Source organism: Podarcis vaucheri, assembly GCF_965113315.1.
Source record: "Podarcis vaucheri genome assembly, chromosome: 12".
Taxonomy (NCBI): Eukaryota; Metazoa; Chordata; class Lepidosauria; order Squamata; family Lacertidae; genus Podarcis; species Podarcis vaucheri.
In genome coordinates this window covers 57,307,302-57,333,462 of record NC_138750.1, presented here as the reverse complement: position 1 = coordinate 57,333,462, position 26,161 = coordinate 57,307,302, and the positions used below count along the sequence as shown (strand labels likewise).

General features: G+C 45.3%; 2 protein-coding genes across 9 annotated transcripts in view; both read right to left on the bottom strand.

The window, feature by feature from the left end:
* ADCYAP1R1 (ADCYAP receptor type I) overlaps positions 1-1,705 on the bottom strand; it is a 152,220-nt gene extending 150,515 nt beyond the window's left edge. For 3 of the 8 annotated variants that reach the window (XM_082192459.1, XM_082192464.1, XM_082192462.1), the window contains exon 1: positions 1,038-1,705. The gene's annotated coding sequence lies outside the window, so the exon portion shown is untranslated. Of the gene's footprint in view, positions 1-581; positions 810-1,037 lie in introns of those variants that run through there. The other 5 variants (XM_082192461.1, XM_082192463.1, XM_082192465.1 and 2 more) reach the window with 3 other exon arrangements.
* GHRHR (growth hormone releasing hormone receptor) overlaps positions 1-26,161 on the bottom strand; it is a 443,159-nt gene that overhangs the window by 185,242 nt on the left and 231,756 nt on the right. The gene's annotated exons all lie outside the window — the stretch shown is intronic.

The following is a 26,161-nucleotide window of genomic DNA, read 5'->3' as shown; positions in this document are numbered from 1 at the left end:
CTGGAGGAAGTTTTAACCCTTTCATCCTCAGAGGGATTCCTTCTCCTCCTCCTCCAAATTATTTTTAGAAAATAAACCTACCCGCCTCAAGGAGAATTGCAGCGTTTAATTCCCAGCCCCCAATAAATCTCGCTGGATCCACAACAAGCCCTTTCAGCAACGTCCATTTGTTTTCAAAAGCAATGGAATTACTTAATCGGAAGAGGTTTGAATGCAATCTTCATCTCACGCCGAAGTCAATGTCAAAACTCCCATTTGCTTTGACTGACTGTGCCTTCCACGCAGCCCCTTCTAAACACCCAACCCTGTGGCAGTCTAAAATCCCTAGAAACCAACGGCTTAACCGGTTTGTGAATCGGGTTATTTGTTACCTATCAGTCTGGGGTGTTTGTTTTGTTTTATTTGCAAATTACCAGCCATGTTGCAAAGAAAGGAGACGTGAGCTACATACCAACACGCTGTCCTGGGAGCCTGGCTCGGCTTTATCTCCTCCCCTCCCCCCACTAAAATCCATATATTTAGACACACTCCACTTTCATCACCCCAGTTATTATTTTTTTAAAAAGCCGAGCCCATATCACCTCTCCATCCCGGCATGGTTCTTGCGGAGGTCGCCAAAGAGCGCACCCGCGCGTTTGCGCATCTCCGTCTGCCCGTTGCATTCGTCCCCCAGCTGTGTGTTTGTGTCTCGTTGTGTGTGATCCCTATGCAAGAATTTAATTCCCAGGCAGAAGTGAAAGCCCAGGCACGCCGCGGTCCTGCAGTATCGCCGCCCGCGCCGGCTCGTCGCTCGCTCGTCTCCCTCCCCCGTTTTAATTCTTGCAAACCTTTCCAGATTTTTTCTCCCTTCAAAGCATCGACTTTGCAAGAAAAGCGATTCGTGCAAGCAAGTCTCTCTCATTTCCCTGATTCCTTAGCCTCCAAAATACACACACACACACATACACACGCTCCAATCTCCTGTAGCCCAAAGGGAATGGGGTGAATTATCTATCGATGGGGTGACCCGTAGCTTCGAGGGCGCAGGGTTGCCTTACCATTGCAGTCCCGAGGTGGAGATCCCACGATCGGCAGCTGGACGCCCTTGGATCTCCAGCCGAGGAAGGCGAACTGCAGTCTTGTCTGGAGCAGTCCTCGGTGGCTGGGGCTCCTTTAGCGAAACGAGAGAGATTTTAAAAGGGTCTTTCCTCCCCACGGCTTGGCGAACAGCTGCTGCAATGGCATCAGTGCATTGCAGTGCAAAAAACAAAAAAACAAAAAAACTGTCCAGACAAGCAGAGAAAGAGATGTGTGTGTGCGCTCGGTATTATTATTTTTTAAATCAAGAAATCAGAAATCAACTCGGCTACGAAGGAATTAACATTCACTCCCAGTCCTCAGCGCTGCCTAGCGCCTTGAAACGAGGGACCAGGAGTTGCCACGCCGTTGGGACGTGCCCGCGAAGGCATTTGCCTCGCAAAAAAATATTTATACTGAGGGTGGTGCGCTTTGTGGGTTTTTAAAACTTATTTCCTTTGAAATGGAGTGGTTTTTGGAAATTATATCATTTGCTTGCTTCGCGCTATTTTTTATTTTTTTTTAAGAGAGGGTTTGACCCCGATCAAGCAAGATGCGAAGCCGAATTCGGATCTAACAAGGCATCGCTTAGAAGGTCTCTGTGCGCAAACCTGCCCAGGCAGAACTGCCCGGCTCTCGCGCGTCCTGCAGAAAAATTGCGAAGTATTCCTCGCCCTGCAAAGAGAGGGGAGGGGGAGAGAAGGGGGGCAGGCGATGGGAAGAGGCTTGAGCCAATGGCTTGAGAGGGGTAGAGAGGGGAGAGCCAATGGGCTGGAGGGAGAGGCGTGGCCTATTCAAACCAGCTGTTTAAGTCAAACTCTTGGTATCCAAAACTGCGTTCAGATTCTTTCTCTCTGAGTTAAAGGTTTCGCGGAGCTAGAAAGTGGATGATAGCTTCATGAGGACTGCCGGCATGAAAGTCTTCTTTGACTTTGAGAAAGAGAGAGAGAATATCAATCCATCAGTTTATTGTACTAGCCAAGGTAAAGGGACCCCTAACCATTAGGTCCAGTCATGACCAACTCTGGGGTTGCGGCACTCATCTCGCTTTATTGGCTGAGGGAGCCGGTGTACAGCTTCCGGGTCACGTGGCCAGCATGACTAAGCCGCTTCTGGCGAACCAGAGCAGCGCACGGAAATGTCGTTTACCTTCCCGCTGGAGCGGTACCTATTTATCTACTTGCACTTTGACGTGCTTTCGAACTGCTAGGTTGGCAGGAGCAGGGAGTGAGCAATGGGAGCTCACCCCGTCGCGGGGATTCGAACCACCGACCTTCCGATCAGCAAGCCCTAGGCTCTGTGGTTTAACCCACAGCACCACCCGCGTTCCATGTACTAGCCAAAGGCCATGACAAATCAATACCATGCCATCAGTTTAAAATTTAACTCAAACAGCTGCAAATAAAAACAGCAGCCAAGACAACTGATAACAGCAATACCAACACAGTTACACTAATTAAATTTCAGTTTAGACCTTGGAAAACCCCTTACAATTCACAGCAATTTTATCCGGTCCCTAATTTTTCTATTATTATTATTATTATTATTATTATTATTATTATTATTATTATTATTTTGCCACTGGAGAAAAAGAGCTATTTTAGGTGTCACTAAGACATTGTTGTCACACAACAACCCCTGACCCCTTTCTATCAGGGAGAGTCTGTTTTCTTGTACCAACAGGGAATTTTAAAAATGCCTCTTTGGATCATTGTGTAAAGGACAAGTGGACATATAATGAGGAATATCTTCCACCTGAGGCTGAAAAAGAGATTGTATATAACTATATATAGATACAATGGGAAGAGGAGGAGTCACCCAGTGTGGTTTATTCTCAGTGAAAATCATCAGTGCCCTTTACTCTGACGGGTGATGAAGTTTTGACTTCAGATTTCCATTCAGTCTATGAAATTCAAGTACTGCTCTTGAACATTCAAGTGATTCCTCATCTCTATAGTTCCTTTTCTGTGCCCCGAGAGTATGACTCCAACCCAATCATCCTTTTATAGGACTGTACTTAAAATTTACAGCATTCTAGAGGTTTGCTGTGTTTTCCAAATGATAATTAAGATCAGAAGAACCCTGGAGACCTAGTGTGGTGCAGCGATTATAAGACCCAGGTTCAAATCTCCACTAGGCCCTGAATCTCACTGGGAAATCATAAGATAGCTACTTTTCCTCTGTTTAACCTTCCCCAGGGTGGTGCTGTGGGTTAAACGACAGAGCCTAGGACTTGCCAATCAGAAGGTTGGCGGTTCGAATCCCCGTGACGGGGTGAGCTCCCGTCGCTCGGTCCCTGCTCCTGCCAACCTAGCAGTTTGAAAGCTTGTCAAAGTGCAAGTAGATAAATAGGTACTGCTCTGGTGGGAGGGTAAATGGCGTTTCTGTGCGCTGCTCTGGTTCGCCAGAAGAGGCTTAGTCATGCTGGCCACATGATCCGGAAGCTGTACGCCGGCTCCCTTGGCCAATAAAGCGAGATGAGCGCTGCAACCCCAGAGTCGGCCATGACTAGACCTAACGGTCAGGGATCCCTTTACCTTTACCTTTTTACAGGGTTGTTGTGAGGATAAATTAAGGGGCAGGGAGAGAACCGTCCATGTACAGTGGTACCTCGGGTTACAGACGCTTCAGGTTACAGACTCCGCTAACCCAGAAATAGTACCTCAGGTTAAGAACTTTGCTTCAGGATACGAACAGAAATCATGTGGCTGCAGCAGGAGGCCCCATTAGCTAAAGTGCTGCTTCAGGTTAAGAACAGTTTCAGGTTAAGAACAGACCTCCAGAACGAATTAAGTTCTTAACCCGAGGTACCACTGTACTGAATGCCACTTTGAGATCCTTGGAGGATATATATGAGTAAATATTTGACTTACAATTGTTTTACTTTTGAATGGCAGTAGATACGGCCGCCACAGACTTGATATCGATAAGCAGCACAGAAAGCGGGAAACATTATATGTGAGCACCATCGTTTGTGTGGGGATCTCAGGCAAGACTTATCATCTGCAAAGAAGCAGGGAGGTGATTTGTATGGGAGAAGGAAGGTTGTAGCTTAGGGCGTAAGAACATAAAAGGAGCCTGCAGGATCAGGCCAACGGCCCATTAGAGCAGCCACTTTGAGGCTCTCCTCACGTTCTTTTCTCCAAGAGCGTTGGCAGTGGTGGTGGTGTCTCCCTTTCCTATCTTTACGTTCTTAACCTGCTTCAGAGGTTCTTCAGACAGCTCTTGTTTATTCACAGGCCAGAACAGAACTGAACTGAAGGGTTCAGTCAACCTGCTTATACAGAGCTCAACTACAAAGCAACAGCAACAACTTTCGGTAACCACCCAATCACTGAACATCACTTTCAATTCCTTATTTGCATATGCGGACCTGAGTGAAAACTATCTACAGTATCCCCCTGCTGGCCCAGGGTGAGAACTTCAGTACATAGCAACTTAAAAAAGACAACAAAATGATTTGGACTCCTTGGCAGATTTTGAATAAACATCCACAAATTTATTAGTAGAATATATGAAAGATAAGGCAATGATTTGTACAATTTTATAACATGCAGAGAATAAGATGTGCAAATAAATCAGAGAGGGGAGCAGAGGGAAGTCCTTAGTGTGTGGGAGAGGGAGGGATGGGGGGAAATAAAAAGGGGGGTAATTGGATATATGGATTGATAATTTGTTCTGTTAAAATTGTTTAATAAAATATATATTAAAAAAAGAAAGAAACTAAAACTATCTGGCTCTGCTTGTCATTGACTGGGTCAATCTGCCTTTGGGTTCCCTGTCTCCCACCCCATTCATTGCAATGGGCAACCAATGATTCTTTCCTATATTTTCAAGGAACAATGATATCCAAAGGCACTATCTGGACCAGTACTGTAATTACTGGGTAGCAATCTTAAATCTTGTCTTTGTCCATGGAGTTTTCTTGGCAGGGATACTGGAGTGGCTTGCCGGTTCCTGCTCCAGGTGGATCACGTTTGGTCAAAACTCTCCACTATGGCCTGTCCATCTTGGGTGCCCTGCACGGCATAGTTCACAGCTTCTCTGAGTTATACAAGCCCCTTCGCCACAGCAAGGCAGTGATCCATGAAGAGTCCAGGAGACTCTTGAGAGTCCCATAGACTGCAAGAAGATCAAACCTCTCCATTCTTAAGGAAATCAGCCCTGAGTGCTCACTGGAAGGACAGATCCTGAAGCTGAGGCTGCAGTACTTTGTGTGTGTGTGTGTGTGTGTGTGTGTGTGTGTGTGTATAATTTTCACAAATTTTAAAAACACATACAATACACACAATACAAAGATATACATACAATAACAAACAAACACGTATAATTTCCACTCCTTTTTTTCTTAAAGTTACTTCGTCGACTTCCCCATACCTCCCCTTTCTGCATTCCAATTCCCAAAATTATTTCAGCAAATCCTTCCCCTTAATTTTATCCAATTTTTCCTTTTCTTTTCTTTTACTTAATCTTTAACAGCTGTAATCCCTTACTTTATATAACCACAACATTTTAACACTCATTAATTTTACAATTCTTCTTAAGGTAAATTTTAAATTTCTTCCAATCTTCTTCCGCCGTCTCTTTCCCCTGGTCTCGGATTCTGCCAGTCATTTCGGCCAGTCCCATATAGTCTATCACCTTCATCTGCCATTCTTCCAAGGTGGGTAGGTCTTGTGTCTTCCAATACTTTGCTATAAGTATTCTTGCTGCTGTTGTAGCATACATAAATGAGGCTCCAAGACTTTGGCCACCTCATGAGAAGAGAAGACTCCCTGGAAAAGACCCTGATGTTGGGAAAGATGGAGGGCACAAGGAGAAGGGGACGACAGAGGATGAGATGGTTGGATAGTGTTCTTGAAGCTACCAGCGTGAGTTTGACCAGACTGCGGGAGGCAGTGGAAGACAGGAGGGCCTGGCATGCTCTGGTCCAGGGGGTCACAAAGGGTCGGACACGACCAAACGACTAAACAACAATCTTAAATCTGCCTAATCAAAATTGATAATACTTCAGTGCACTTACAGTAATGTGTAGCACTAGAAGCCTGTCTCCCACTGTCTTTCCAGGTTCCACTCCCCCCCCCCCAGGCCTTCAAATGAATAAAAGACAATGAGCAGCTCGACCTTCAGGTTTTCTGTCCGTCTAGCCAGAAATCAATATTAGGAACATGATCAAAAAAGGTGACAGCCAGAGGGGTGCATGAGGAATGATGTGAAAGGGGGGGGGGAGATGACCTTTTGGCAAAGACACAGGGGGTTGCAGGGGAAATAGATTTTGCCGGGGGGGGGGAATGGTTTCTTTTTAAAAGATGGGTGCGTTGCAGCTTTTGCCAACCTGATTCCCTCGAGATGTTGAAGGGTGCCATCTCTGGTTGGCCCCAGCCAGTGTGGATGGTGGTCAAGGATGAGAGGTAGCCAAGTAGTTTATGGAGGGTCGCAGGTTCCCATCTCTACTGCATATCTTCCTATGTACATAAAAATGTATCCAGCAGCCTCCATTGGGGGATTCGTAGTGTCGTATCACAATTCTGGATCTATTGACTTCAATTGTTTAGGCCAGCAACATAGGTGTTAATGTGTTTTAATTTATTTTCCTGTTAACGATAATCATCTTCAAATTCCTTTAGCTGTTTGTAACCTTTTAAAAGAGATTATTTACACGCCGAGGGCCTTCTGGAGGTTTTCTCCCTGCAAGAAGTGAGGTTACAGGGAACCAGGCAGAGGGCCTTCTCAGTAGTGGCACCCGCCCTGTGAAATGCCCTCCCACCAGATGTCAAGGAAATAAACAACTATCCGATTTTTAGAAGACATCTGAAGGCAGCCCTGTTTAGGGCAGTTTTTAACGCTTGAAGTTTTATTCTGTTTTTAAGGTTCTGTTGAAAGCTGCCCAAAGTGCTTGGGGAACACAGCTAGATGTGTGGGGTAGAAATAATAAATTGTTGTTGTTGTTGTTGTTGTTGTTGTTGTTGTTGTTGTTGTTGTTGTTACATTCCTTGTAAACTGCTTAGCGGTTTACTACAGTCAAGTGGTATATACATTTTGTTAAATAAAGAAATAAACTTGGGAGGAAATTATAGAAGAACCTTCTGGGATTTCAACATGTCCATGCATAACAGGGGGGGCTCAATGGTCTCTAGAAAGTACCCCCCATTTAATTATCTTTAAATCGATTTTGCCCATCCCAATATCTACCAACCTCTTATGATTTGAGATGGTCTTCTTATGTAGACATTTGTCTGACAATTATGCGATTCTTTTACTGGCCCACCTGATCTTTTCATGCATGTAGATTTCATTCGCAGATAGACTGCACTATGGGCTTTTATAGTCTTAGGCAGGGCTCAGCAAAAAAATTCAGTAGGGGGCCGGTCCACTGTCCCTCAGACCTTGTGGGGAGGGGGCGGATTATATTTTTTGGGGGGAAATGAATTATTTTCACCTGCCCACAGAGGCCTGAAGATGCTTTGCTTTAGCTGTCTCAGTTGTCGTCCCAATAGCTGCAGTTGGGCTTCTCCAGCCATGGTGCCATGGTGGGGTAGGAGGCTGTGTTGGCCGGTGAGGACAGAAGCAGCAGTCCCAGCGGAGGAGAAGCGGACAGAGGCAGGGGAACCAGGGTGTCGTCAGAGCTTTTACCCACCACCTGCTGCTGCTGCTCCCTGAGAGGCAACGCGGAGAAGAAGACAGAGCCGCCCGCCAATGCACAAGCCGCGGCCAGTGCAACAACCCACCTGAACGCCATGGGAGGAATGAAGGAGAGAGAGAGGCAGGCAGGCCGTGATGAAGAAAGCGTGTGAGGAAGCGGCGCGGAAAAGGGGTGCAGAGAAGGAAGGAAGGGCAGACTGAGGGAGAGGGAGGAGGAGCAGGAGGAAAACTCAGCAGCAGCTAGCAGCCAGTGTCACATGCCCCCTTCACAGTGCCACCCTGCTGAGGTGGGCAAGTGGGCAAGCTGACTCCTGCCATCGACAGGGCCTGGCATGGGACAAGATCGCTCCATCCCTGAGGAGAAAAGTGCCACCGTGTGAGGGAGAGGAAGGGAGAGGAAGGGAGAGGGAAAGAATGAACATGCACTGGCAATCCATGCAGCAATTCCCAGACCGTCTGCAAGCTGGATCTAGAAGGCAATTGGGCCTGATCCAGCCCGTGGGCCTTAGTTTGCCAACCCATGGTCTTAGGGCTGCATAAATGGCTGCTGTCGCTGAAACATGGGTTCTGTGATCTTGAGGCTGCATCTGCGATGATGCTCCGCACGTAATTGATTCTATGAAAGCAAGACAGGCTCTTCAAAATGCCAGAATGTCATTCCACAATAGCCGGACGTCAGATCGTACCCCCCAATACTGTTTGAAGCAGAATTGGCCCTTTTAGAACCAAAAAAACTCCCACCATTGATCAATTCATCCTTTGCTTCCAGCCATCTCTGACACCGAGGTTTCTTCATCGCATCTTTGGCAGCGTGTTGTTTAATCTGCTTCCTGCATTACGCTCTGCCCAGACAGACCTTTTCAGATTTATTAATGACTGGCTTGTGGCTAAAAACAGAGGTCTCTCTTCCACTCTGATCCTGGCTTCATGCATCAGCAGGCATTTTCTACCATGGACCACTCACCTTTCCTCATCGTTTTGATGGTGACAGATGTCTTTCTGATTAGGCTTTCCACCCAACAACGTCCCTCCCTTTCCTCCAACACATCTGTCAACAGCGCCAGGTCAAAATCGCTCTTAATCTCTTGACCTCTTCGTGTGACGACCTCTCTGCCTCAGGAAGGCAAGCCATTTTCAAATGGCTTTTCAGCATCTAGTAAAGACTTTTCGCTGTCACACCAAGCCTTGGTGTTACTTTAAGATTTATTATTAGTACTCAGACCCTTCATTCATTCCAGCACTTCAGTCATGCTACATTTATCATTAGAATAATAGAGCTGCAGAGTTGTGAGGAACTCCAAGAGTCATCCAGACCAACTTCCTGCAATGCAGGTATCAACAGCTGAAGAATCCTTGACGGTTGGCCATTCAACCTGTTTTGGAAAACGTCCAATGAAACAGAGACAACCACTTTCCAAGGTGGCCTGTTCCACTTTCAAACAGCTCTAAAGTTAAATCTGTGGGATGTGATACACAAGAGCAGTCAAGTACAACATTCCTAAAGTGAACATTTTTACACATGGGGAGGAATGTTTGTCTAGCCAGCAGGTAAACTTCCTGTTTCCTTCTGGGCTGGGACAGACTTCCTCTGCATGTGACTAGAGGTGGGTGTGGCCTCACCTGTGCAGGTAATGACAAAAGCACAGGGCAGGACAGCCATCTCTCTCTCTCTGCGACAACTTTCATTGAAGAAGCAACATCTGCTTAGCCAAAGATGCTCTCTTGGCCTCCAGCCACGAGAGGACAAAGGGACTGTCTCCTTATGAGATAGTTTCCAGGTTATGTTACTTTTCTAAGCTAAGTCTGCCTTCTGGGATCCAATTATGAACAGAATGTGAGTGAGTAAACTCTTTTTTTACTTTTATAGAAGACAGCGTCGTGTCTTATCTTTTATGAGGGAATAAGGGGAAAATACCAGAACAGTTATTATAGAGGCTTTAGCGAGCCTGAGCAAATGCATCTGCTGTGAGTTTTAAAAAAGGGGAATGTTACTCTGCTAAATTGTGGACTTGTTAACACAAGTTGGAAAGGCTATAATCAAACAACATATCCTCTGCTGCATCCCTGAACATTCCCACAAAATCTTAACCTCCACAAAAACTCCTCTAAGCACCCCATTTGCATGTTTGTTTGTTTCTGTATACTTCCCTCCAATGCATATTTTTTCATTGCATTTTTTTCCTGTTGAAAATATGCACCCTACATGCATCTTAATTATAAAGCACAAACCCGAATGCACCTTTTTTGTTCTGGGGAAACTGTGTTGCTAAATCTGCCGATGAGTATAATCCTCGGTCCTGTATACCTGAAGGAGCGTCTCCACCCCTATCGTTCGGCCCAGACACTGAGATCCAGCGCCGAGGGCCTTCTGGCAGTTCCCTCATTGCGAGAAGTGAGGCTACAGGGAACGAGACAGAGGGCCTTCTTGGTGGTGGCACCCGCCCTGTGGAATGCCCTCCCATCAGATGTCAAAGAGATAAATAATTACCTGACATTCAGAAGACATCTTAAGGCATCCCTGTTCAGGGAAGTTTTAAATATGTAAGGCTGTACTGTTTCTAACACTGATTGGGAGCCGCCCAGAGTGGCTGGGGAAAGTCAGCCAGATGGGCAGGGTATAAATACCGTAATAAATTATTATTATTATCCATTCAGCGGTTGAATTCTGACCCACAAGTGAGTTTGAGGCCATCGGATTGAGATTCGGATTGGACCTAATGTAAGGTTACCAGATGTTTTTTAAGGTGAATCCGGGGACACTTTTCAACTTCAGTAGGAATGATAGGATTTTGTGTGGGAATTTGTAAACCCGGGGACTGTCCCCGGAAAATGGGGTTACCTTAACCTAATGCCTCCATTCACCCCTCATCTCAACAGGTTGATTAACCCCCCTCCCCATGGATGAGATACTGCTGTGGAGCAATACCTGATGTGACAATGGAACTGAATGGAGATGGCCGCACAGGAAATACCAGGAGTTACAGGTGCCCCAAAGAACGACTGAAAATACAGGTAATTTTGCTGCAAGGGAAAACAGTATCACAACATAATTTCACTCAGCCCAGCTTTAAAGAGGGATGGTGGAAAATAGCCTGCCAAAGAGCTACATTTCAACCTCATTTTGTCTGTGGTAACCGTTATTTCCCTCTCTGACAGAAAATGGGGCAGAAGGTTTCTTCTAGCCTTTAACTCTGTCACGAAAGACAATCTTGTTTCTGAATTTTCCAGCAAGGAGCTCAAACCATCAACAGTCGCTGTGGCGTTAACAGCAGGTTTCTGTGATCAACAATCTGTTTTCCGAGCCAGCAGGCTCCTATGGCTACGTCTGTGTTTTATTTTATTTTGCCCTGTAAAACAAGCCGTTCCATTAATAGCTCTGCCATTAAGAGCTATATGTGTGTGTGTGTGTGTGCAGTTGTGTGTCTAAATGGGCATAATGGTCTGGAAATCCCGAAAGAGAGATTCAGAAATGAGCTGGTGCAATAGGATGTCACTGATTGTCAAAGATATTCCCAGTTTGTGTGTGTGTATGTGTGAATTTGCACAAACCCCTGGTTTGTTTCACAGAACTAGATGGGACCTCAGGGCTGTTCAGCCTCTCCAGTTGCTATTAGCCTTCATAGCTAAATTCAATTTGCTTATCGAAAAGCTTGAGAGCAACATTTGTGTTGCTCCCAGGCATGTTCCTCTCCAAGCGTCAACCAGACTGAGACCTGCTGAGCTTTACGAATAAAAGAGTGCAGTGATCAGATCAATACTAGGCATCCTAGGGAAGCTGTCAGTGCACCAACAACTGCCCTGGAAAAAGCCAACTTCTGACACCTGCTCTGCCCCCTTCCTCCAATTCCAGGCAGCAGTATCTGTAAGAGACCGCCATCTTGATTTTGCATTTGAGACCTGCGGCATAGGACATGTTATGAATGAGCCAGCCCCCAGCGAAGGTTTGCAGCCAGCTTCCAGGGAAGGGTTGTTGCCAATTGAAGGAAGCAGTCAGGAGCAGAGAGGGTTAACTGCCAGGCAGGATGAGCACCTACTAGTGCCAACTCCCCTGCCCCTAGGAATTCCAGCTGATAAGGGAACGGAGGAGAGGAGAGACTGCTCGCCAGAAGCACAAATAGGCAGGAAAGAGTTAAGAGACAACCTCTCGGAGAATGGGGAAGAAGAGGGAGCTGAGCCCCCCAGTCCAAAGTCTCGGTGAATGGGAGGGCTGCAAGATAGGAAGCAAAGCGAAAGACGTACGAAGCGAAAGTTCAGTTGCTTCTGGTCACGCTGGAAGCAGTCTTCAGAAGGGTCATCATGATTGATGATGGCGGAGGCTGTGTTAGAGCAGCCTCTTCTGATGTTTTTGCTCAGTGCTGGATTTACGTAGAAGTTAAACAAGCTATAGCTTAGGGCCCTACTCTCTTGGGGGCCCCAAAAAAATTTAGAGGGAAAAATATCTGGCTGTACATTTCCAAAATATAAGATAAAAAACAAATAAAATAAAACCTACATACAGCAACAGTGTTTTGTGTTGTGTAGGCTCCTATGATGCCTGCTAGCCTGCTCCCTAAAATATCACTGGTTTGTTTATTTCTATATATAGGGTGCCTACGTTCTGCTATTTATAATTATTAGTAGTTTGCATTATATATTTACACCTATTGTTGTTTTATGCTATACCAAGTTTCTAGAGACTAGATTATGAGTCTTTGTAAACTGTGTTTCTAAAGGAACTTTTATTATTGCCAAATGCCAATGTGTTTGCATTATTAAGATTCTTATGAAAAGAAAAATCATTTTATGTTAGAGCTTAATAATTATTTCACTATTAATATATTCCTTCTTAATTGCATTTCAATATTAATATACTTCTTCCTCATTGTATTTCAGTTCAACAATTACTTTGATAAAATGCATATTTTGTTATGTGCAAATGGCTTTAGATACCTATTAGGTCCATAAATTACCATATAGCATATATTCAACACAAAATACAGTGACAATTTGTTGTTGACAAAGGACAGCTGGACATATAAAGGGCCCCATTACCTCCAGTAGCTTGGGGCTTCATCAAACCTAAATGTGGCCCTGTTCTTGTTCCTGATCTTCAAGGTATTTTGGAAAGGCATCCTCTCTCGACTTTTTCCCTCTAGCGTAGACAGTTCTTGGCCTGGTAATCTGAAAGAGGAAGCTTCATACAGTGACAGCCTATTCTTCAGATATATTCCAGAGGTTTATTCCTTTTGACTACGAATTGCTGCCTCATCATTTATTGATAGCCACTGGAGCTCTGCTGCCGTCCAAACGCAGGTTTTTAATTATGGCATGAATATTTCACAAGGGGTATGAAACGGGGAGGGGGGTGAAGTTTGCAGAGCTCTGCGCAATGCTTAACTTAAGTTGGCAGAGAGATCTGCCCCCACCCATGGAGGGATCAGCCTGACAGTTGCATTTAATTTTCTATTATTATTATTATTATTATTATTATTATTATTATTATTATTATTATTATTACAAAGCAACCAGCAAACAGTGACCCCACAAAGAATTCGATACCTCTGGTATCCTTTGATGATGATGATGATGATAATTTATTATTTGTACCCCACCCATCTGGCTGGATTTCCCCAGCCACTCTGGGAGGCTTCCAACAAAGATTAAAAATACATTAAAATGTCACACATTAAAAACTTCCCTAAACAGGGCTGCCTTCAGATGTCTTCTAAATGTCAAGTAGTTGTTTATCTCTTTGGCATCTGATGGGAGGGCGTTCCACAGGGCGGGCACCACTACCGAAAAGGCCCTCTGCCTGGTTCCCTGTAGCTTGGCTTCTCGCAGTGAGGGAACCGCCAGAAGGCCCTCGGAACTGGACCTCGGTGTCCGGGCTGGACGATGGAGGTGGAGACGCTCCTTCAGGTACACTGGGCCAGGGCCGTTTAGGGCTTTAAAGGTCATCACCAACACTTTGAATTGTGCTTGGAAACGTACTGGGAGCCAATGTAGGTCTTTCAGGACCGGTGTTATGTGGTCTGTAGCGGCTGTAGCGGCAATGGAGGGATCCTGGCACTGGCGGCAAACCGCTATACAGCGCATGTGCGGCATTGCTACGTATAGTGCATGCGCCGTATGTAGCGACGCCGCACATGTGCCCTACATCGTGACGCCAGCCCCGGGTGTCACAATGCCTTCCTTCGCCCCTGCGTAGAGGGGTGTCAAAACTGGGGCCAGACTGAAGGCCAGGCAGAACAGCTCCATCTCACAGGCCCTGCGGAAGGATGTCAAGTCCCGCAGGGCCCTGGTCTTCTGTGATAGAGCGTCCCACCAGGCTGGGGCCAAAGCCGAAAAGGCTCAGCTCCACATATACCTTGAATTATGGGACAAATTGAGGAGACAGGTGACAGGTTCTAATATCTCCAAGGTGGATACAGCATTAGCAAGTGTCTCGAGTCATTTCCAAGCCAGACCGCCTCTTCCAATATGCCCCATGGAGGACCTTAAGGTCCATAATTTCAACACCCGGGCCCTAAGGAAGTCAGATTAGCCTCAACCAGAGCCAGAGCCTTTTCAACACTGGCTCCAGCCTGGTGGAACGCTCTGTCTCAGGAGACCAGGGCCCTGCAGGATCTGATTTCTTTCCACAGGGCCTGTTAGACAGAGTTGTTCCGCCTGGCCTTTGGCTTGGAATCATTTTGATTCCCTCCCCCTCTTTCTTTTTTCCTTTCTCCTTCTGTGTTGGAACTCCTATTTGGGGACTTCCCTGGCTTTTTTCTGGCCCATGTAGGACCAGTCTGGATAGTTGGCCTTGGTGAAGACTTGATGTTTTTATCCCCCCAAAAGTTTTTGATTGAGTTTTTGGTGTTAGCTGTCCTGAGCCTGATCTTGGCTGGGGAAGGTGGGGTATAAATAAGATTTATGATTATTATTACTAGTTGTCCAAAAACTGTTGGGTATCAGCAACCTTGCATGCCTCTGGTCAACAGAGGGCAGGGTTGAGGCTATTGGATAGTCAGGGAAAATACGCTTTGTGGTTTTCCACTAAGCTCTGCCCTTTTCTCCTGCTCTCTCTCTTTCTTCTCCCTCTTTCTTCCGTGAGAATGCCACGAAGGTGGCTCCAGTTGTGCAATAAAAATCCGAAGGCATCCTGAAGACCATGAAGCTACTGTAAATAAAGAGCTCTTTGGTTTTACCAGTCAGACTCCAGTGTGTTCCCTCCCCCTTTAAGTAATGCTAGTGATGTCTGAATGAGACAGAACGGGTGGTAGGACTGAACAAATCCTGGCAGCTCCAGCTTCCAAGCTTCTCAAACTCTCATGTGCCAACCACTTTTATTTTTAGAACCTAACAAACATATCACTGTCGATATTTCCCCTCAGAAACACAAGGAGCCCAACAAGCAGCAAAAGGGAATATTTTAGTTTGATGGAGTTTAGATTTTCACCCCAGTGAGTTTTCCCAGGAGGCTCCAATCACAGTGATTGGGGGGAGGGATGAAAAAGCGATTCTTTTTCATGTGGATCTATGCCTTTGCCTGTGCAAATCCATGGTGAGGTCTCAAGTGGGTTGCAAAAAGATCAGTGTGTGTCTGTGTGCTGGGGAAGGTGAAACTCACCACCTCAAAAACTCCTGGGGAAACAGAATCCTTGCTGGGGGATGACACTTCTTTTTCTTCTTTAATTTTTTTTATTTTCCATGCAAAATTACAACAAAAATTACAAGCATTGAATCCAAAATATTTTTTAATGATATTTATTGAATTTTTTTTAAATCACAGGAAAAAAAACACAGCAGAAAAAGAGAGAGAAAAAGAGAACACAACAAAACAAACCACATCACTCAATGTAGGTTCAAAAAAATACACCACAAACAAATAAAAACAAATCCATCATTCTTGAATCTTCAACTTTCATTACCTTCATTCTTTGACCTCCTCCTCCTTCCTTTTTTTGTATCCTAGTTATTAATTATCGCAGCAAATCCTTTCCATATTTCATAATATTCTATCATTACATTACCTTAATCTATTTTCATCTTATCTTATAGAAAACCTTAAAACTTAAAACTTAAATCTTATTTTTACCAACTTCTCATAACCATAATATTCTAGCCTATCATTAGACATTTTTGCTAGAGCCAAATAATTGCGTTCCAACATTTTTCTAACATTCATCAATTTTATAAACCAATCCTAGTAAAAAAAAAAAAGAGATAAAAACAATCCAATCTTCATCCAGCGTCCCTTCCTCCTGGTCCCGGGTTTTGTCAGTCTTTCATTGAATCCAAAATAAAGCAGTACAAACAAGCAAAAAGAAAAAAAACAAGAAAAAACAAACAAAAACACACATCTACAAATAAAACCATGTCATCATTCTAATCGTTACGTACGTATACACATAATTGACTTCCTTCCTTTGTTCTAAGACCTTGAAATTTTTACTCTTTATTAACTACTGTGTCTAATGTAGATTACTTCTATCTTTATACTTTTTGCACCATTTTTCTCTTTCTTTAACCCTGTGAAGCTTCATTTGTTACATACCGATATACTTACTCCAGAGCAATATTTTTTCATATACTCTTTAGCACATCCCCATTCTTTTAATAATTTTTGGTCCGATTGCCCCCTTACGAATGCTGTGTGTCTTGTCAGATGTATATATTCACAAAATTTAATTTGCCATTCTTTCATTGATGGCATTTTTCTCCCTTTCCAATTTTTTGCTATGAGCATCCTGGCAGCTGTTTTCATATAGAGGAAAACTTTCCTTTGATTGCCAGGAATATCATTTGTGATTATACCTTCAAGGAATGCCTCCGGGTTTTTTTACTAAAAGATATTTTAAACATCTTTTTGATTTCTTCATATAGTTCATTCCAAAATTGTTTAATAGGTCGGCATTCGTGAAGGGATGACACTATCTTCACCTCTGACTTTCCATGGGATTGTTGCTGTTTTTCCATTGCTCCTCCCTCCATGAAAGTCAACGGAGGTATCTCTCTCCCCCAGGAGAAGAGGCTGCGTCCCCAAAAATTTGGGCCAGGGTGAGAAGTCTGCTAGGCATAAGGCAATTTCCTTCATTTCTCATCCTTCCTCTAATGAACTCAGGCTGACTTTCTTGGGGTGATGTCATTTTATCCTCATGACAACTCTTAGAGGTCAATGAGGCTCATAGAGAGATCCAACATGCTATCTTACTCCCTCCTGTTCTCCGAGAGAGGAGACTCACTTTTTTATCTGTGTTTATGGTAATAGACTGTCCCCATTTTGACACTGGGATGCAGGTGGTGCTGTGGGTTAAACCACAGAGCCTAGAACTTGCCGATCAGAAGGTCGGTGGTTCGAATCCCCGCGACGGGGTAAGCTCCCGTTGCTCACTCCCTGCTCCTGCCAACCTAGCAGTTCAAAAGCACGTCAAAGTGCAAGTAGATAAATAGGCACCGCTCCGGCGGGAAGGTAAACGGCGTTTCTGTGTGCTGCTCTGGTTCGCCAGAAGCAGCTTAGTCATGCTGGCCACATGACCCAGAAGCTGTACGCTGGCTCCCTTGGCCAGTAAAGTGAGATGAGCACCACAACCCGAGAGTCGGTCACGACTGGACCTAATGGTCAGGGGTCCCTTTACCTTTATTTTGACATTGGGGGACATTGACCTTACTGCCTGGAGCGTTGGTTTGTTCCCACAGCTCCCTGATCACAGCAGAGATTTGCCCTGATAATGCTGCTGAACATGTGAACGTGTGGCTGTGTGAGGAAGCCTATCACCCTAATGACTCAGGGCAACAGGATCCTTGGAAGGAAACCAAGCCTTATGTGGAACAGTTTGGAGGTCCTGAGCCTCAAAGAAGTTAGATTGGTCTCAACTAGGGCCAGGGCCTTTTCAATACTGGCCCCAACTTGGTGGAACGCTCTGTCGCAAGAGACTAGGGCCCTGTGGGACTTGACATCTTTCTGCAGGGCCTGCAAGATGGAGCTGTTCTGCCTGGCCAATAGCATGGGCTCACTCTGATCCCTTATATGGGATTTAGTATATAAATTTTCCCCTGGTTTGTTTGTTGTTGTTGTTTTTTTGCTGGCCCATGTAGGACCAGCATGGATAGCTGGCTCGGGTGACTATCTGATGTTTTCTCCCTTTATGGTCTTGATTTATGATCTGATGTTTTCTCCCTTTATGGTCTTGATTTATGGGCTACAACTAAAATGAGGCTGCATTTTAAGCTGTATTTTAAGATGTATTTTAATTAACTGTTTTTTTTCTATAATGTTTTATTGTAATTTATATTCGGTGTTTGCTGCCCTGAGCCTGGCCCTGGCCAGGGAGGGCAGGATATAAATAAAAAATTATTATTAAAAAACTTATAATTATTATTAGTTGGGGGATCACTACAGCATAACAATTTGAAAGGGAGGATTGGTAGGAAGGCTTCCAGGACAGAGAGTGGTGCAGCTTATTCAGATAGACTCCTCCCAAAACAACCTAACAGGGCTATATACCACAGTTTGAGGAGGATATTGACAAGTTGGAACATGTGCAGAGGAGGGGGACCAAGATGATCAAGGGTCAGGAAACCAAGCCTGATGAGGAATGGTCGAGGGAGTTGGGTGTGTTTAGCCTGGAGAAGAGAAGATGGAGAGATGCTATGATAGCAACCTTCAGATATCTGAAGGACAGTCACATGAAAGATGGAGCAAGCTTTTTTTCTGCTGCTCCAGAGAGGAGGACTCAAACCAAGGCATTCAGATAGTAAGGATTGAGATTCCTACAAAACAGTAGGAAGAATCTTCTGACACTAAGAGCTGTTTGGCAATGTAATGGGCTCCCTCAGAAGGTTGTGAACTCTCAATCATTGGGTTTTGTCAGGAGCTGTGGAGTCTGAATTGGGGGTGGCATCAATTAAATGATCCTTGTGTCCCCTTGCAACTCCATGATTCCATGTCTGAATTGCTGTTGTTTTCTAAAACAATGGCCAGACGAAAGAACCGTGAAATCAGACAAAGATAACCCAAAGTTTTATTAGGGATCTTTGAACAATCTCTGTGCCAAAAACATTGAACATCAGTGTCTTGTAAACAATCTGTGAATTACAGTCTCTGTTCTTGCTGCAAAATATTGGAATGAAACATATTTGCTTCACTGCGAATGATTGGCCTCGTGGTGCTTGGCAGATCTTGGTGGCTATAAAAATTAGCTGTTACAAAAGACCCTGGGAAGATGCACAATAAACACTCACGGATAGTTGAAGACCCTTCTTGATGTACTGGAACAGAATTAAATCACTTGAAGGAGTTTGCCAAGAAATACTACATATCGTACAAGTGCGGCAGAGTTCCCAGCTGCAGTTTCAAGGATGACAACCTTCCTTCTGCAACAATATTATCTGCATCTTCCCCCCATTTTATTCCGGTGAATATAGACTTGTTTTTCTGAACCAGAAATTCAGTGTGGGATTATATTAAATACACTGGAGGAGTAAACTGCTACAGTCAAATTGATGGTTATTATTATTTAAAGTTATTAGTTGCTTGCTGCCTTACAGGTCTCCAAGCGACATGAGACATGGCATGTTTAGGGAAGTGACATGACATGTTTAGGGAGGTTTTAAATGCTTAATGCTGTATCATGTTTTTAATATTCAGTTAGGAGCCGCCCAGAGTGGCTGGGGAACCCCAGCCAGATGGGCAGAGGATAAATAAGTTGTTGTTGTTGTTGTTGTTGTTGTTGTTGTTGTTGTTGTTGTTCATTCAAAAAGATAAACATAAATACAGTGGTACCTCGCAAGACGAATGCCTCGCAAGACAAAAAACTCGCTAGACGAAAGTTTTTTTCGTTTTCGATTTGCATCGCAAGACGAATTCCCCTATGGGCTTGCTTCGCAAGACGAAAACTTTTCGCGACTTTGTTAAACCGTTAAAACCGTGCTTCGCAAGACGAAAAATTCGCTAGATGGCAAAACTCGCGGAACGAATTAATTTCGTCTTGCGAGGCACCACTGTACATCACAGTGGTACCTCGGGTTAAGAACTTAATTCGTTCTGGAGGTCTGTTCTTAACCTGAAACTGTTCTTAACCTGAGGTACCACTTTAGCTAATGGGGCCTCCTGCTGCTGCCGTGCCGCCGGAGCACGATTTCTGTTCTCATCCTGAAGCAAAGTTCTTAACCCGAGGTAATATTTCTGGGTTAGTGGAGTCTGTAACCTGAAGCGTATGTAGCCTGAAGCATATGTAACCCGAGGTACGTGAAGGCACCAAGAGGACCACACTGGGGAGAGCATTCCACAGATAGGGAGCCACTGCTGAAAAGGCCCTCTCTCTGAGCACACATTTAGAATCAGAGTATGATAGTAATGCTAGCCATATACTGGGGGTGGGCTTTGGCTCTGTTTGGGCATCTAATAGCAAGACGAACTGAGGTGATTTGGATGCTTTTGCCCAGTTGAACCGCGCCTTCACAACATCTGATGTCACTCCCGAGAAAAGGCATTGCTGTTCCAACCATTCTGCATATTGTAGCTCTGTGAGTAGAACCGGGATCTCGCGACAACTCCCAGCACCCTTCACAAACTACACGTTCCAGGATTTTTTGATTTTTTATTGGCGGGGAAGCCATGACTGTTTACAATGGCATGATATTGCTTTGAACAAGCAGAACAGATGGTCTGTTTTGAGCTCTCCATGGTCCTGATCTTTGCTTAGTACCTGCTGCACTCTTCTGGCCCTGCTTGATAATTCTGCTTGGAACCAGGGGGCCACCAGGGGGCGCGTTGGAAGATGGCCGACAATAACATCTCTCTGACCCATACGAGGTACTAAGGGGCTGCTATGAGAAGTATGCAGCCTTCCTAAACTCCCCCAGGATGTGGGGGAGTACTGTCCTGCCAGCGGTGTTCACAATGCACGCCCTGAAACGAGTGATGGGGGTGCTGAACACTTGGCACAGACCCTCGGTGAAGTCAGATCTTCCTGACGCCGATTCCAATCAGCGCATGCTGGTTGCTGCAGCTTGGAATTATAATTGGAAACATACGCTTGGAAATGAAGCTGAAAGCACATACATCAAGTAAGGCTCGACTGATAAGACTGCTGATTAATGGATCTTTGCGACCAGGAGTGACGGACGGATAAGTAAATCTTCTGATGAATTACCATAAGGAGACTATATGTTTGGAACGAAGGGGGGGGGTGTGGTGGAGGAAAAAACTCTTTTTTTCTCTGCATGATGTGACATTAATAACCCTTCACCCCAGATAGAAACAAGATCGTCGCGTTTCTATGAATCACAGGCAGGATTTTAAGAACTATGTGGGACGGAGTATAACAGGAAAGAAGACTGGAGAACGGTGAGAAAAGAGGAAAATTTTTATGACGCAGTTAAAAAATGGCGTCTCGCCATGACAGGTTTGCCGGAGGAAGAAGGACTGGGGAAGGAGAATCAGGATTGTTTGAATGAGAAGGAATGCTGGAATGTAAGTTTGACCTGACAGAACCCCCAGACTCATTTGATTTATTTGGTAAGCCTGAGAAAAATAAAGGACAGATCGGAGATTAATTTTGTTTATGGAAGCATTGTACAGAGACTGTCCCGGATCGATATGATTTTTGGAAAAGTACAAAATCCACATAGAATGCCAGCTTTTAACCTGCTTGTGAAAATCATCAGAGATCGCAAAGAAAGGAATTTATGATAACAACAAGAAGAGAAAGGAAGTAATAAAGGACTATCCGGATCAAACTGGACAGAACTGTCTAATTAATGCAGTAAGATAGGTGATGCTGTTTTGGACTCGAGCTGAGCTTGATGAAATTTAAAATTTGGCTGTATAATTTGGAATCAATGTGATATGGATAGTGTGATGTGATTGGCCTGTTAATAATTTTTTTTTTTAAAAAAAGAGAATTCTGCTTGGAACCAGTGTTTAGGTTCTAGCGGTGGTGGGAGACCTCAGTCCTGGTGGCTGAACGTGGCCCTTCATGCTGCTTGCCTTGCCCTTGGGCCTCTTCTCAGGATACGTCCCTTCCCCAGGCCGCAAACCACCCCAGCCCTGCTCCGCACCTGATGTAAGTGTTTTTGACTGGCTGGAATGTTTCCTTGAACTGTGACAATGCCCCTTGTTTCCTTGGATAGAGAGATGCATGTGAAGAAACCTAAGACTTTTGCATAGCTGGAACATCCACTTCTTGTCATTTTAATGTTGTATTTTAATCTTGTTTTCAAGCTGTATTCATTCAACTTGTTTTTATTATTGCTTGTTAGCCGCCCTGAGCCCAGCCTTGGCTGGGGAGGGCGGGGTATAAATAAATTTATTATTATTATTATTATTATTATTATTATTATTATTATTATTATTATCTCAGCTGATAGAACATGAGGCTCTTAATCCCAGGGTCACGGATTCAAGGCTCACAGCTGGGCAAAAGATTCCTGCATTGCAGGGAGTTGGACTAGATCAGGGGTCAGTAAACTTCTTCACTATGGGGCCAGTCCACTGTCCCTCAGACCTTGTCGGGGGCTAGACTACATTTTTTTTTGGGGGGGGAATGAACGAATTCCTATGCCCCACAAATAACACAGAGACGCATTTTAAATAAAAGCACACATTCTACTCATGTTAAAACACACTGATTCCCGGACCATCCGCAGGCCGGATTGAGAAGGCTATTGGGCTGCATCCGGCCCCCGGTCCTTAGTTTGCCTACCCATGGATTAATACAGGTATGGGCAAACTCGGCCCTCCAGATGTTTTGGGACTACAACTCCCATCATCCCTAGCTAACAGGACCAGTGGTCAGGGATGATGGGAATTGTAGTCCCAAACATCTGGATGGCCAAGTTTGCCTATGCCTGGGTTAGTGTCAGACTAGGAGACCAGGGTCCTAATTCCCACTTGGCCATGAATCTCACTGGGTGACCTTGGGCTAGGCACTGACTCTCAGCCTAACTGGACTAGATGATCCTTGTGGTCCCCTTCAGCTCTATGATTCTGTGATCATATCCATTGCCCTGCCCCCTTTTGCTTCTGGCCCCACCCACTGGTAGCATGCAGCCCCCAGAAGGACGTCCTTGGATGGGGAAAGGGCCTGCCACCCCCAGTTTAGACAAAGTGGAAGGAGCTCAAGCAGCATAAAAAGGCCCTGAGATTTTAATGGAGGCGGGGAGGGTCGGGGCGAGGCCGCTTGCTTGCAGGCAGAATGCTGCGCCACTTATTAAATCACACACGATTCAACCAATTAGAAGTATATGAGCATATAATCATTTTAAAGCATCAGCTGTTTGCCAGCCTTTCCCAGAACGCATCGTCCGGCAGGAACGAAAACACAAAGCAGTCAAAACATCATTAAAAAGCTCCTTTACAGAAGCCGAAAGGAAACTTTGAAAACAGACGATGAATCGCACAACAACCCGCCGCCTGCCCCCCAGTCAACCTCCCACTAACCCATGTGCTGGCCATTTGTTTCAACATATGTTTTGAAGGCTCGGATGCCTCCCTGCGAGATTTCTCCCCCGAAAACACAACATGGCCCTAGCTTTGATTGCACAAAGCCCTCTCCGGCTGCCAAGACTCGCTTTGTTCTGTGCAGAATAAAGAGCAACAGTGGTCAGGCTAGGGAACAGAGTCAGGTTTCGAACAGGGTGCATTTGGAAGGGAGCTCTGCCCACAGACTCCGGTGTGAGTCAAGGAGAATCTCCCTTTCCTCCATTCACAGAGGTAAGGGGGAAAGTGCTGTGTGTTTTCCAAGTTGGACCCTTGCAATCAGCGGACAATAATACTGAGTTTTGCTGCAGCTTACTCCCAGGTAGGGATGCGGGTGGTGCTGTGGGTTAAACCACAGAGCCTAGGGCTTGCCGATCAGAAGGTCGGCGGTTCAAATCCCCGCGACAGGGTGAGTTCCCGTTGCTCAGTCCCAACTCCTGCCAACCTAGCAGTTCGAAAGCACGTCAAAGATAAATAGGTACTGTTCTGGTGGGAAGGTAAACGGCGTTTCCGTGCACCGCTCTGGTTCGCCAGAAGCGGCTTAGTCATGCTGGCCACATGACCTGGAAGCTGTACACCGGCTCCCTCGGCCAATAAAGTGAGATGAGCACCGCAACCCCAGAGTCGGTCACAACTGAACCTAATGGTCAGGGGTCCCTTTACCTTTACCTTACTCCCAGGTAACTATGCAGAAGATGACAGTCAGACCACATGGCTGATCGGGGTTGATGACCCAGGTCTACGCAGCCGAATTCCAACCACCTTTCGCCAGCTCACGATTCTGATTCTAATAAATGAGGCATGGTGCTATATACCATTGCTGCTTTGGTGCATATATTTAAAGATCCATGTGTTCACAAGGTCATGAGCTTGCGAGAGATCTATGCCAGAACACGGACTGACATCCTAATTCCCATCCGATTGAATTCTTGGAGCTCAGTTGTAGAGACTCTGCCATGTACCCAGAAGGCACTCAGCAAACACTGTAATCTTCACTGTTCCCCGTTCCCTCACAGGGGTGTAAACGGGAGGGGAATCCTTTGCATAAACCTGGAGAGCAGCTGCCAGTCAGTGCAGACAATACTGAACTAAATGGGCCTATGGTCTGACTCAGTATAAGGCAACTTCCTATGTTCCTATTTAAACAACTCTTAATATTTAGGACGGTGAAGGCGAGAATTTTTCTTCCAGGGAATAGACCACAGCTCAGTGGTAGAACATCTGCATTTTATGAAGAAGTTCCCAGGTCCAATCCTGACATTTCCAGGCAGGGCTGGCAGAGTCTCCTGTCTGAAACCTTGGAGAGGGCCATAGCCCAGTGGTTAGAGCACCTGCTTTTCATGCCAAAGTTCCCAGGTCCAATCCTGACATCTCCAGGTAGGGCTGCGAGAGAACTCTGCCTGCGATCCTGGAGATGCAAATGCCAGTCATCATAGATGACTAAGCTAGAGAGACTAAATGTAGAAGATCTCTTTGTATGTTCCCCAAACTGTGGCTTGCCCCAAGGCTTTTGACTGCCTCCTCCCCTCCATCCATGGCAGTACACCATAGGCAGCTTAAATGGTAAAAAAAAGGTGCTGTGGTACCTTGGGTTAAGTACTTAATTTGTTCCGGTGGTCTGTTCTTAACTTGAAGCACCACTTTAACTAATGGGACCTCCTGCTGCCGCCACGCTGCCAGAGCACGATTTCTGTTCTCATCCTGAAGCAAAGTTCTTAACCTGAAGCACTATTTCTGGGTTACGGGAGTCTGTAACCTGAAGCATATGTAACCCGAGGTAACACTGTATGGGTCATAAATAACTCTTCTCACACCCATACGAACAGAGTTACTTTTTTATTATGAAAGGTAGGAGAAATTATTTTGCCAGCATTCGTGATGGTTTTAAATACCGTATTCACCTATATTTTAATACCTCCGTGTTGGGTGTCAGCAGAAATAAAAATGAAGAAGATAGACTAGCATAGCTTTACTTCCAGTTGTATTTGTCCTTTTCTAATTCAAGGTTTGCCAGGGTCCTGACCAACTGTGCTCTGCCATAACTTTTGTGATCTTATATAGCCGATCTTGACTCTGCACCATTGGTTGTGACTCTGCCCTTCCAGTAAGGTAAAAGGTAAAGGACCCCTGGATGGTTAAGTCCAGTCAAAGGTGACTATGGGCTTGCAACACTCATCTCGTTTTCAGGCCGAGGGAGCAGGCGTTCGTCCATAGACAGCTTTCCGGGTCATGTGGCCAGCATGACCAAACTGCTACTGGCGCAGCAGGACACCGTGATGGAAACCAGAGCACACAGAAACTCTGTTTACCTTCCTGCTGCAGTGGTACCTATTTATCTACTTGCACTGGCGTGCTTTCAAACTGCTAGGTTGGCAGGAGCTCGGACAGAGCAATGGGAGCTCACCCCCATTGTGGGGATTTGAACCGCCAACCTTCTAATCGGCAAGCCCAAGAGGCTCAGTGGTTTAGACCACAGCCACCACTGTCCTTTAAATGACAACTGGTGGGTGTGAAACCATTTGAATAGCCTGCGAGCCTTTCATCCAAAAACGGTACAAACGATGCTTGCCCCCTAAGGGACGACATTTGCGTCCAAGGACATGGAGGGCTGCTTTTCTCCCTCCCCCACGGAGTGGGCGTATTCCCCAGTCATGTCCTTTGTTGCTGTTTGCAAAACTTCCCTGATTTTTGGAGCCGGGTGGTCCTGCAAATTGCATACAAATGGAGCGAATTAAAATGCACGCCAAGTCATCCTTTTTAATCCCCTTGTTGGCAACGGCTCAGAAGTGGGGGAAAGGAGCATTATGTTCCAGGATGGATGAAGATCCCTTTTTTCCTTTTCTTTTCTGGTTGGTTTGTTGTTTTTATCTCGCGACCGTGAGAAAGCGCTTCGCTAGGGCACTTGCCGCAGAAGGCAAGGGAGGGACGCACGTTTCTGATCAAAGGGAGGATAGCAGAATGCAAGGAAATGGGAGGTTCAAGGCAGACTTACAAGTGTCAGCGGCGCTGAACAGGAAT